Genomic DNA, 12449 nt, shown 5'->3' on the forward strand with positions numbered 1-12449 from the left:
TCCCGGCTTCCCCCATAACTGTGCTGGCATACCCTTTTCGGCTAGTCCTTGTCTTCCTCTGAGTCCGAGTCCTCACCCTCCGGCAGGGGCTCACATGGTTCTCCCCTATATTTGTTCCATGGCGTCCACACCTTATTCCACTTGCGGGGGCATGCCCGTAACACATAAACTGCTCTTTCCTTTACCATTAGGAGGTCCATATTCCTTATCTATCCTGCTACCGTTGGCAACTCCGGGGCACCCCACCTCTGTGCAATGGCTCGTTTGGCCACTGTCACCGCCAGCGTGACCCATAGTTGTCCATACCTGTCTAGGTCTGTAGGGTCCCAAATGTTCAGCAGGCACTTACGGGGTTCCGGCAGGACAGATACTTTGACGGCTTGTGAGACTGTGCGCATAATCTGCCTCCAGAGGTCCCTGATCTGAGGACATTCCCATAGCGTGTGGAGCAGAGTCCCCTCTTCCCCGCATCTCCTGAGGCAGTACGGGTGTGGTGCCCTTTGTATTCTGTGAAGTAGTGTGCGGGTGTAGTAGGTGCGATGTAAAATTTTAAGCTGCACTAGGCGGAATCTGGCCGAAATGCCTACTTCTCGTGGTGAGGCAAGCGCCTCGTTCCACTCCGTATCATCCATTTCACCCAGTTCTCCCACCCATTTCTCTTTAAGATTCCGTGTGGGGTCTGGCAGGTTGTTAATCAGTTTTTTGTACGTGAGTGAGGTCGCCTTCTGTTCCATAAATTCGGTCAGTAACCTGTCTTCCAGTGGTGATGATTCTGGGAGTGTGGTGTCTGGTGGGATAGCCTGTAACAAAGCGTGTCGGATTTGCACATACCGGTATGTTTCAGAGGGGCCCAGGCCGTATAGCTGTTGGAGCTGCGGGAAAGGAACAACCGTGCCCTTGTCCCAAAGGTCCCCAACCACCGAGATCCCTATGGTATCCCATCGTGCGAACCCCTTACATGTCCGCAGGTTCCCCAGTGTTTTGGTGTCCCACAACGGAGTTAACCTGGTGATTTTACCCTTCCACCCCAGACGTGATTGTGCTGCATGCCATAGCGTCACCGTATGAAGCGTTGGGCCAAGTAAGGTCTTTACTTGCGGGTAGTTGTACAGCACTGAAAGCATGCCTTCAGTCCCCAGTTGTGACCAGTCCACCTTATACGCGGGGTCCTCCCGTGTGACGTGGATCCAGTGATTAATAATCTTAAGCTGGGACGCCCAGTAATATAGTTGGAGATTGGGCAGTGTGATCCCCCCCTCGTACCAGCTCTTTACCAATTTATTCTGCGCTATTCGTGCTGGGCCATTGCTCCATAGCAAACTGGAAACCAATGCCGCGACCTGTCGGAAGTATCGCGGGCTCACCACATAAGGGGAGTTTTCAAGCACATATAGAAACCTTGGGAGAGCCATCATTTTATAGAGTGCCGCTCGTCTTAGGAGGGTCAGCGGTAGTGTAGCCCAGTATTTGACGTCTGCACGCAAGCGTGTCAGAGGCGGCCGCAAGTTCTCGGTATAGAACTCCGCAGCATCGGCAGTCACAAAAATACCCAGGTACTTAAATGAGGTGGTTGTTATCTTTAGGGGACATTCGGCTGGCAGCACTGGACCCGGGCCCTTGAGTACATAAAGTATGGACTTGGACCAGTTCAGGGTGTAGCCCGAAGCCTTGCCGTGTTCATCGCAGAGAGCCAACAGGGCAGGGACCCCCTCATTGGGTTTGATCATGTAGATCAGCATGTCGTCCGCATATAGGGAGACTTTGTCCTCCCACCCTTCCTCCCACGTGATGCCTCGGAATAGTGGCGTCGCTCTGAGCATGATTGCCAACGGTTCCAGCACTAATGCAAATAGAAGGGGCGATAGCGGGCACCCTTGTCTGGTTCCCTGTCCCAGAGGAAAGGCTGACGATATGTGACCATTCGCAACCACCTGCGCAACCGGCAAGGTGTAGAGCAGTCGCACCCATGCAAGATACTTTGGGCCGAATCCCATTCGGGTCAGGACAGCAAACAGGTACTCCCACTCCACCAGGTCAAACGCCATTTTGGCGTCTAGGGAAATTATCACAGCTTGGTCTGTAAGAAGATGCGCCCGTGCCATCACCCCATGCACCCTCCGTAGGTTCAGCGCTGTGCTCCTGTGAGGCATGAAGCCCGATTGATCGGGGTGTATCAGGGTACTCAGATGCTGGGTCAGACGACTGGCCAGGAGTTTCGCCAAGATCTTTGCTTCAGTATTGAGCAATGAAATGGGCCGGTACGAGGCGCAGTCTGTCGGCGGCTTGGCTGGTTTGGGAATGGCTACGATTGTGGCTGTGCGCTGGTCGAGCGGAAGCAGCGCCTTCTCCACGCTTTCATTGTACATGTCCAAGAGAGGCTTGGTCAGCACCGAGGCCGTTGCCTTATACCATTCCACAGGTATTCCGTTGGGACCCAGAGCCTTGCCGGACTGCAATGCCTGTATCGCTAATTGGATCTCTCCCTCTGTCAGGTCTGTATCTAGTTCCTGCTGTGCTTCAGGAGCGAGCACAGGGATAGGAATGTTCCCGAGCTACGCCAGGGCCTCCTGTTCCGTGACCGATCGTGTCGGTGTGTATATCCCCTGGAAGTGGCGCGCTAGGGTGTGTACTATTCGTTCCGGGTGAGTCTGCAGCTGGCCCTCAGCATCATATAGTCGTTGTATCCCCTTGTTACTGCCGCCCCGCTTGTCTAACCACGCCAGCATTTTCCCTGCCTTATCTCCCACATCATATATGCGGTGTGCGGTGTTTGCTAGGTGCCCCTTAGTGACCGTGGTGAGGTGCGCTTGGTGCTGTTGCTGTCGCAGCTGTAACTCATGCGCGGTGTCAGGGGTGGGGTCTGCCATGTGGGCAGTGTTTGCCGTGTGCAGTGCCAATTCTAAATTTGCAAGTTCAGCTCTGGATTCCCTTTTATGCCCAGTGATTGCCGATATGGATGCCCCGCGTAGGACCGTTTTGTACGCCTCCCAGAGCACCGAGGGTGAGGTGACCGAGCCCATGTTTTCGTTAAAGTAGTGTGTCGTAGTCAATTTAAGTTTTTTCCTGACACCAGGAATCTGCAGATAATTTGGATATATCGGGTACACTCTAGCGCGCTTTTGTTCTTTGATAGTAAGGTGAAGGGATATCGGGGAATGGTCAGAAATGCCTCTCGGTAGAATTTCCAGCCTGTCTATGGAACCCAGTCCCACCCCTAGAAAGAAGAAGAAGTCAATGCGTGAAAGGCTATCGTGGGGGGCGGAGTAGTGTGTGTATTGCTTCGCCGTGGGGTTCAAATGACGCCACACATCCGTGAGGCCCAGGGCAGTTAGGAATCCAGGAAGCGTGGCAGTCCCCCTCTGGCGATCTCGTATGGGAAAGGTGTCTAGTAAGGGGTCCGTTATAGCATTGAAGTCCCCCCCAATGATCATATCACCTTCCGGGAGGTCGATGAGAAACTGCCCAAGAGCTGGCAGTGCTGTAGAATGAAGCGCTGGGGGGATGTACACAGATACCACATTGAGGGACCTCCCCTCCCACTGGCCAGAGAGTGCCGCAAAACGCCCCTGGTCGTCTTGTGGCTAGTAACCAAAAAGGATGAGTTTTTCTTGAGGAGTATCCCAGTGCCTCTGGAACCTGTGGTGAATTCAGAGTGTACTGCCATGGTGTAGCCACGCCTGTTCAGTGCTTTGCAGGTGGTCCCCGCCAAATGTGTTTCCTGAAGTAGTACCAGATCAGATCTATGGCGTTTGATGGTTTGCAGTACCAAACCGCGCTTAATTTTATCCCCCAGCCCCCTGACGTTCCATGTAAGCAGTTTCAGTGGGGGCACCATTGTCATTACAGGGGCGCCCTCAGTGGGTGCTGCTCGTGCTTGTTGTGCCATTTGGGTTTATGACCCATGATGCCAATATGCAGTAATGTGGTGAAGCCAGTGTGATGAGCTGTGCGCCGGGGTACCTGGCGCTGACGTCTAGCAAAGTAACTGTGCCTCGTACAAACATAGTGATGACCAGTAACCATAACTTTAACAGTACAACTTTCCCCCCCCCCCCCACCCCCTCCCTGCTCCCCTGCTCCACGGACGAAGTCCCACCCGCATCCCCAACTTGGCAGAGTGCTTAGTCCCCTCCCTATCTATTCTTACTTGCTTGTGGGGTTGGTGAGTCCCCTACAGGCACCGGCCAGTGCCCGCCCTACTCAGTTCCATCGGCCCGAAGTCCCAAGGGCTGTGTTCGTGTCATATCGCATATAGCTCAGGCAGTCAACCCCTGCTAGGCTGACCGGAATCAAACGGGTCCCTCTCAAGATCAGAGTCCGGCGCCCTGTTCAGTTGTCGGGCTGGCTGCCCGGTGTTCCGTCGTCCTCTCGTTGCGGCGGTCTTGGCGGTCCCTGTGCGGGTGCTGGGGTTTGCCCACCGGCCTCCAACCATCCAGCCACTCTCGCGCCACCTCAGGCGTGTCGAAAAACCACGTTTTCCCCTCAGCCACAATCCGCAATTTGGCGGGGAAGAGCATCGAATAGGGCAGGCCCCTGTCACGTAGCGTCTTTTTCACTTCAGTGAAGGACTTCCTGCGTCTGGCCACCTCAGCCGTATAGTCTGGGAAGAAAGCCAGAGTAGAGTTTTGAACTTTCACAGGTGGTGCCATTCTTGCCGCCTGCAGAATGGCGTCCCTGTCCCTAAAGTTGAAGAGTCTAGCCAGCACCGGCCGCGGCGCGGCTCCCGGTTTGGCCGCACCCCCAGGGACCCGGTGTGCCCTCTCGACAGAGAAGAAGTTGGACAGGCCTTTAGGATGCAGTTTGGTTTTGATAAGGTCTTCGATGTATAGGTCCATGGCGCCCTTCCCCTCCGATTCCGGAAGGCCTAGGATGCTGACGTTGTTTCTTCGAGAGCGCCCCTCCTGGTCATCCAGCTTTTCCGGCAGTTGCTTGGTGGTCTTTTCCAGTCGTTCCATCGCTACCTGTAGATCCGAGGTGTCCTCGATGAGTGACTTTGTGACCACCTCCACTTGGGATACCCTCTCTGACATCTTCTTAAAGTCTGCTCTCAGCAGGTTTACTTCGGAGGAAATGGTGCCCACTGTCGCCTGGACCTCAGTGAGGGTCTTCATAATGTCTTCCAGTGTAACTTTCCCAGCCCCGTTCGTGTCTGTAGATGCACCAGCGGAGTGACGCCCAGGCCCTTGTGAGAGGCCACCCTGGGTATACGCAAATTTATCAAGCCTCGCTTGCGTCGTTGTACTCCTCGTGTTTTTGCCTGCCATAGTGCTGTGTTTGGCTCTGTACTGTCCGGTCTTTCCAGTGGTTCCAGGTCCAGCCTCTCACCGATCTCACTGTCCCCCGGGTATGTGCTGTTGTCGTAGATTGCAGGAGCTCGGACCGCAGTGCACTGTAGCCCCTCGATGTCCAGCCTGGGCCTCTGTCCGCTTGGGGGTCAGTCTCAGTGTCCCGCCACGTGCGTGGTCCTTCCCTCCGTGGCCGCTACAGTATGACTCGATGTGGGGCTGCGATGCGCCGCTGGTGGTGTCTGGGCTATGAGCACCTCGCAGGTAGCATTTGATTTTGGTGTTTCCCCCTCCAATTGGGTCGTGGTATCGGTGTGACCGAGCCACCAGGCCCGACTCTCCCTCTCACGCACTGCTGCTCTCTATGGCTTTATGGGTGCCTTAGTTGCAGTCGCTGCCGGGCTGCGGGTACCGTCCTCTCCCCACGCAGTCTCAGGCCAGCGTCCGATTCACCGGGCTGCGGGCGGGCTGCGTGGTCTTAGGCGCATTTCGCCCTACCTTGTCGTGCGTGTGGGATGTCTGACCGGCTGCGTAGTCCCAAGATGGCTCCGCCACAGGGCAGGGACGCTTCAGCCCTCGAGGGCGCCCACTCCGTGTGTAGGAGGAACTGTCTTCCAGACCCTGGTGCAGCAGCCGTTTTCGAGTCCGCTGGCTGCCGCGCTGTTAACAATTCGCGCTGGTACCTTCCTTTTGGCGGTGGGACGTGGGCGCCGGTCAGAGTCGATGCCCTCTGGCCGGGCAGGGTGGACTTCCGGTCGGGTACGTCCAGCACTCCAGGCCGGTGCTGCTGGGTAGGCGGAGGCACCACTACGCCTTCGCCGAACGGAGCACTTCTCGTTGTCGGATTCTCGCCGGGGGCGGATCAGTGTGTGCCGCTTGCTTCCCCGAGCCGACTTCACTCCTTCGGGCGGGTTAATGTGCGGATGGACATACGGATAATTGCGTGGGCCGGTCAGCCTTGTGGAGCTCCCGATTTAAGCCGCCGCCATGCTCGGCAGTTGGCCACACCCCCTCCATTTTATTTTATTTTTAAATGTTGGTGCCATCATTTTTTAGGCCCACTTCCACTGCCCCACTGCACCTTGGATACTCATCACTGTTTTTAGTGCCCGAACCAGAGCCAACTACCAGAAATGACAGCAACGGGGCCTTCGAAATTGGTGGGACGTCAATTAGGTTCGAGAGGAGGTGTGTTCTCCCCTGCCCAAATGTAATTAAAACCGTGCTAAATTTGCAGTTTCACAGAATTTTTTTAACATAAACGCACTAAAGATCGATTTTAGCTTTAGCAGTACTGAACACACATTTCAGCATGAAGCCCTTTCACGAGCGCCATGCTTTAATGTTTTGTTTGTTGTCTCTCTCCATGTTCCTCCACCCCGATCTCTGCTCTCACTCCCCCCACCATTCTAACATGCCATCCTTGTTATCCTTCTGCCCCTCTGCGCCCGCCTATCTCTTGGGGCACTGGTGTCTCTTCTTCACCCCTGTGATCCTATGAGCACCTCCTGTCTGTCTTCATTCCTCTCTGTGCCCCGTATGTCTGTCTGTCACCCTTCAGCTATTAGTGTTACACTCTCTGTTCCTGTCCATCGTGACTAGTAATTTCTCTCTGTGCCGCTTGTGTGCGTGCCACTGTGATTCTTCGAACTGTGTGTGCTGCTCCTTGGCCACCTCACTGTCTCCCCTCACACTTTCCCATGACGTTCCCTATGTCCGCTCTCCTGTTTCTTCTTTCTTTCCTTCGAACCTTCTTTCTTTCCTTCTTTCTTTCATTCTTTCTTTCTTTCTTTCTTTCTTTCTTTCTTTCTTTCTTTCTTTCTTTCTTTCTTTCTTTCTTTCTTTCTTTCTTTCTTTCTCATTCCTACTCCCCCACTCTCTCTTCACTTCCTGTAAGCTCAGGGTGGGCGGAGTGCAGCATTGCCGTCTTTTCTGCACTTCTGCTGCATGAATGCAAGAATAAAGAGAAGCACCAGTGCCCATTTTATTTTATTTTTAAATGTTGGTGCCATCATTTTTTAGGCCCACTTCCACTGCCCCACTGCACCTTGGATACTCATCACTTTTTTTAGTGCCCGAACCAGAGCCAACTACCAGCAATGACAGCAACAGGGCCTTTGAAATTGGTGGGACGTCAATTAGGTTCGAGACGAGGTGTGTTCTCCCCTGCTAAATGTGCAATTTCACAGAATTTTTTCTCACATAAACGCACTAAAAATCGATTTTAGCTTTAGCAGTACTGAACACACATTTTAAACGCTCCTCCGAAAAGTTGTTCGAAGCAATTTGTCTGAAGATTGTAGGCAACCCCAACCAAGTAAATTCTAATGCAGTTAATTTTCAAACCCTCTCTACCAATGTTCGTCAAAATTCATTTTACATCTTTGCATTATTTGGTAATCGAAACTTATTCTCCACCAACAAATAACTTACAAAATCCTTGCATTCACTATTATTTTCCAATTCAGATTTTGCATATAAATCAACTAACCTAGTCTGAATCTTATAATGAGTCCGTCCACAACACACACAAGTTAAATTAGGCCTTTCTCTTGATTTCACCTTAAAATTGGTAATTACTAGACTAGGTTAGTTGATTTATATGCAAAATGTGAATTGGAAAATAATAGTGAATGGAAGGATTTTGTAAGTTATTTGTTGGTGGAGAATTCTTTTGATTTGAGTTTTGATCAGCGTATTTGTAATTATTGTTTGAAAAAAATAAATGAAAATAGAATGCCTGCTAGAGCTGCTCATAATAATCTTCAGTTGATAGATATTCCTTCTGAATTGATGGATTTAAATACTTATGAATCAATTTTGATTCAATGTGTCCATCCTTTTCAAGCTATTGTTCGCATGGAGCCTAGGATAGGGAAATTACCTCCTACAGATTTACAAAGAGGATTAAAGGGAAGAGTTGTTTATTTGCCTCTAGATGTAAAGAAAAATATTGATACAATTGGTGTAGAAAGAGTAGAAGAGGATCCTCTGGTTATTCTAGTTAATGGGGTTCCGACAAAGAGTAAGAAAATCTGGCAAGATTTAGTGGATGTTAGGAAAGTCAAAAAGGCAACGTTGTATTTGGTCAAAAACAATGAGTACTATAAAGATGTAAGTGTTGGAGCAGAGGAAACAGCTACAGAAGAAGACAGTGATTGTTCAGTTGGCCAAATTGAAAAAGTTGATGTGTCTAGAAGTGAAGAAATATATGAACATTATACTGTTCATCCTTTGCATTCCAAAGAAGTAATGGGGAATGCAATTGACTTGTTTCAAATGAAAGCAGCAAAAGGAAGTCCTATTAGTGTATGGGAAGAAAGTTTGGAAGCTCGTTGTTTTCCACAGTTATTTCCAACAGGTCGAGGTGGACGATATGACGATCGACCAGTTCAAATTCCTGCAGCTGAATACCGGACTTTAGGATTATATGCTGAAGATCCAAGGTTTCGTCAATGCATTCCGTATTTGTTTCATCTACTGTTTTAAAATGATTTGTCTGGACTTTCTTATGCAGTTAATCATATACTGAAAAGTGGAGCTCATCTGCAAAATGTTTCGGCGAGGGACTTTATGGAAAAAGTCAATCTGCAAGACAGTATTTTGGAATCTCAGCTAATCAATCTCATGGCATGTCAGTGTGGAACAAACGAGTATTGGTTCAGTCGTCATGGGGAATGGAAATGTATGCTAAGAAACTTCGGAACTCCTACATGGTTCCTCACTCTTAGCTGTGCTGAGTATGCATGGGACGACTTACTTCAATTTCTACGAGAGGCAAATGGAAACATACAAAATATACAATGGAAAACACCTGGAGAACTGTGTTCTTTGGATCCAGTGAATGTTTGCAGATATTTTAATCATAGATTTGAAGACATGATGTCTTTTCTTACCAACAAAAAAAATCCTCCCCTTGGAGGTTTTGGATTTCTTTCGGAGGAAGGAATATCAAGCGAGAGGTGCTCCTCATATACATATTTTGTTATGGATTAAAGATGCACCCAAATTTGGAACTGATTAAGATGACACAGTTATGAGTTTCATTGAAGAATATTCAACATGTGCTGTTCCGAAAACTACTGAAGAAAACAGTTTAAGGCAACAAGTTTTACGTTTTCAATCTCATCATTGTGGAAAGTACTGTCGTCGAAAATTCAAAAACAAGGAAAAGTACTACACGAAATGTCGTTTTGCGTTTCCACGACCAGTGATTTCTAAGGGAAGAGTAAATAATTTGATGTCATCTCTACGACATACTGTGACGAGGAAATCACCCAAAGATACATATAATTTAAAAAGAAGCGAAGAGTCCAAGTACATCAACAACTACAACCCAGTGATTTTGTCCATGTGGAATGCTAACCTGGATATTCAGTTCGTTGCTGACAACTCTATTGCTGTGGCTCAATATGTGACATCTTACATCACAAAAAAAGAAAAGACAGAACTGAAGAAAATGTGGGAGGACATTTCACATGAAAAGAGTCTAAGCAAGAAATTATACAGTTTCAGTCTGAAGATGTTGTTGCATCGAGAAATTGGAGCATATGAATGTTCTGATCGGTTATCATCAGCAAGTCTCTATGCCAAATCAAGAACAATCATTTGGGTGAGTCTAGGTCTTGCTGCAACACGAAACCGAGTTTTGAAATCTGTACTTGGGAAAGGTGTGCTTAGTTTCAGAACGCGCGTTAGCACTAGCGTGTAACTAGGAGTGCAGCGCTATCTCATTTTTAATTAATCCTGTTTTTGTCATCTTAGTTATTTTTGTGTTCTTAGCCCCTGTTTTTAATACCTACCATCGCGCCCACATACCTGCATTGTAAATTTTGCCCCCACCGCTTCTAGAGCGGATTACATCGTTTATTTCACTGCCACTCGAGGCGCCTTGCCGCCATCTTGGGGGTGTTTTGGGACCTTGATCGTGCCACTTGCATGAACGCTCTAGTGCTCAGATTGACATCAGGTGAGCCTCTACTTAAGGCGAGCACCTTGTGTTGCCCGACCTTTGGGAAAGGTGTGCTTAGTTTCAGAACGCGCGTTAGCACTAGCGTGTAACTAGGAGTGCAGCGCTATCTCATTTTTAATTAATCCCGTTTTTGTCATCTTAGTTATTTTTGTGTTCTTAGCCCCTGTTTTTAATACCTACCATCGCGCCCACATACCTGCATTGTAAATTGTGCCCCCACCGCTTCTAGAGCGGATTACATCGTTTATTTCACTGCCACTCGAGGCGCCTTGCCGCCATCTTGGGGGTGTTTTGGGACCTTGATCGTGCCACTTGCATGAGCGCTCTAGTGCTCAGATTGACATCAGGTGAGCCTCTACTTAATGCTCACACCTCCCGCGCAGCGGTGACGCGCAGCGGAAGCGCCTGACTCGCGCCTGAGTCAAGCCAGATTCTGCCCGTCTGCGCCCATCAGCGCTAAGGAGGCGTGAGAGGCGGGAGACTCTGAGAAATTTACCCACTGCCTTTTCGTATTCTCCTGATCCAGGTATGTCACGTGACTTTTTATTATCATTTCAAAGGCCTCAAGTACCTTGTAATTGCTCCATAGTCCCGCAAGGCTGGCATGGCCCGGTCAGCTGTGCCCACTGTCATAAGACTTTAAGCCCTGAACCGTCAACAGAGACACCCACTGATGCTATTTTAGTTCGGGGCGGTCTAATTAATGCATGCTCCTTAGCGAAAAATGCCCAGAACATTTATGATCTTATCACTGAATCACAGTTGGACTGTCTCTTGGTCACCGAAACGTGGCTAAAGCCGTGGTGTAATCCTGCCTTAGCTATAGCCCTGCCTCATGACTTCCTTATCCAGCATTTGGACAGACATGAACAACGGGGAGGGGGTCTTGCAATTATTTACCGAAACACCTTTAAATGTTCCATTGAAGAACTGACGGAAATAAAAGAGGCAGAAGCACTAGCATTCTCCTTGGCAATCCATGATTCCTTTGTTTTCTCTGGGGTTCTTATTTTTCACCCTCCGGGCCCTCCCACTAAATTCTTGGACTCTGTAGGTGACGTGCTGAGTGATCTAACACTCAGGTTCTCTAATTTTTCTATACTGGGTGATCTCAACCTGCATTTTGAGTCCCCAAATGATCCTGGGGTTAGCTGTTTTCTGGACACAATTGAAGTGTTGGGCCTTACTCTTGTGAACCGGGAACCCACCCACCAGGCAGGACATTTATTAGATTGTATCTGTTCCAATTTTTCCGGCCTGACAGCCAAACCCCCTTGTCCTCAGGTATGGACAGACCATTTTTTAATTCCTTTCAATATAGTTGGGATTTCGAAACCCACTATAAACCCCTCAAAGTGTAGTGATAAACTTTATACTTAAACCATTCCGGACTGGAAGTCACTAGCCAGCAGACCTGACATTGTTGAGAAACTTAAGAATAGTATACCAGCCCTAGTCGATTGTACCTCCACAGACAATCAGACCTTCTGTGACTGGATTGCTGGAGCGGGCACGTTGCTAAAATCATCCAGAAATGAGAATCTCAAACCTAGGAAGGCAAAAAAGAATGCCCCTTGGTTTTCAACAAACCTTAAGCTTGAACTAGGCGAAGTGAAAACACTTGAACGGAGGTGGCGTCGTAACTACGACACCACCGCACGCAACATCTATATAGCAGCGAGACAGAAGTACCATGCAGGAATAAAATCAGCAAAAAAAACACACTATCTACAGGCCATATCTACGGCAGGCAAGGAACAAAAAGCAATCTTTAAGATTGTTAAGGATTTTATGAATCCTTCAGCTCTATCGCAAGAGATTCCTCCATCGCAAGACCTCTGTAATGCGATATCTGATTATTTTGATAACAAAATCCTGGCCATCACAAAGACCTTTCCATCGGGAGCTACTGCAACAATGGATGTTGAAGAGATAGTGAAGACGACATCCTCCACCTGCCTTGATGATTTCGCCCCAGTACCCTTGGAGGAAACTGCCAAAGCGATCTTAGCCAGCAAATCGGGTTCCCCTTTTGATCCCTGTCCCCCCCCGGTGCTGCATCTTCTAATAGAGATGGTTAATCCAATGATTAACAAGATCATCAATTCCTCTCTAGCAACGGCAAGTATCCCTAACGATTGGAAATTGGCAGCTGTTAAGCCACTCCAAAAAAAGGCCCTTGCCGATTCCAC

Source organism: Lissotriton vulgaris, chromosome 1_1 (genome assembly GCF_964263255.1).
Source record: "Lissotriton vulgaris chromosome 1_1, aLisVul1.2, whole genome shotgun sequence".
Lineage (NCBI taxonomy): Eukaryota > Metazoa > Chordata > Amphibia > Caudata > Salamandridae > Lissotriton > Lissotriton vulgaris.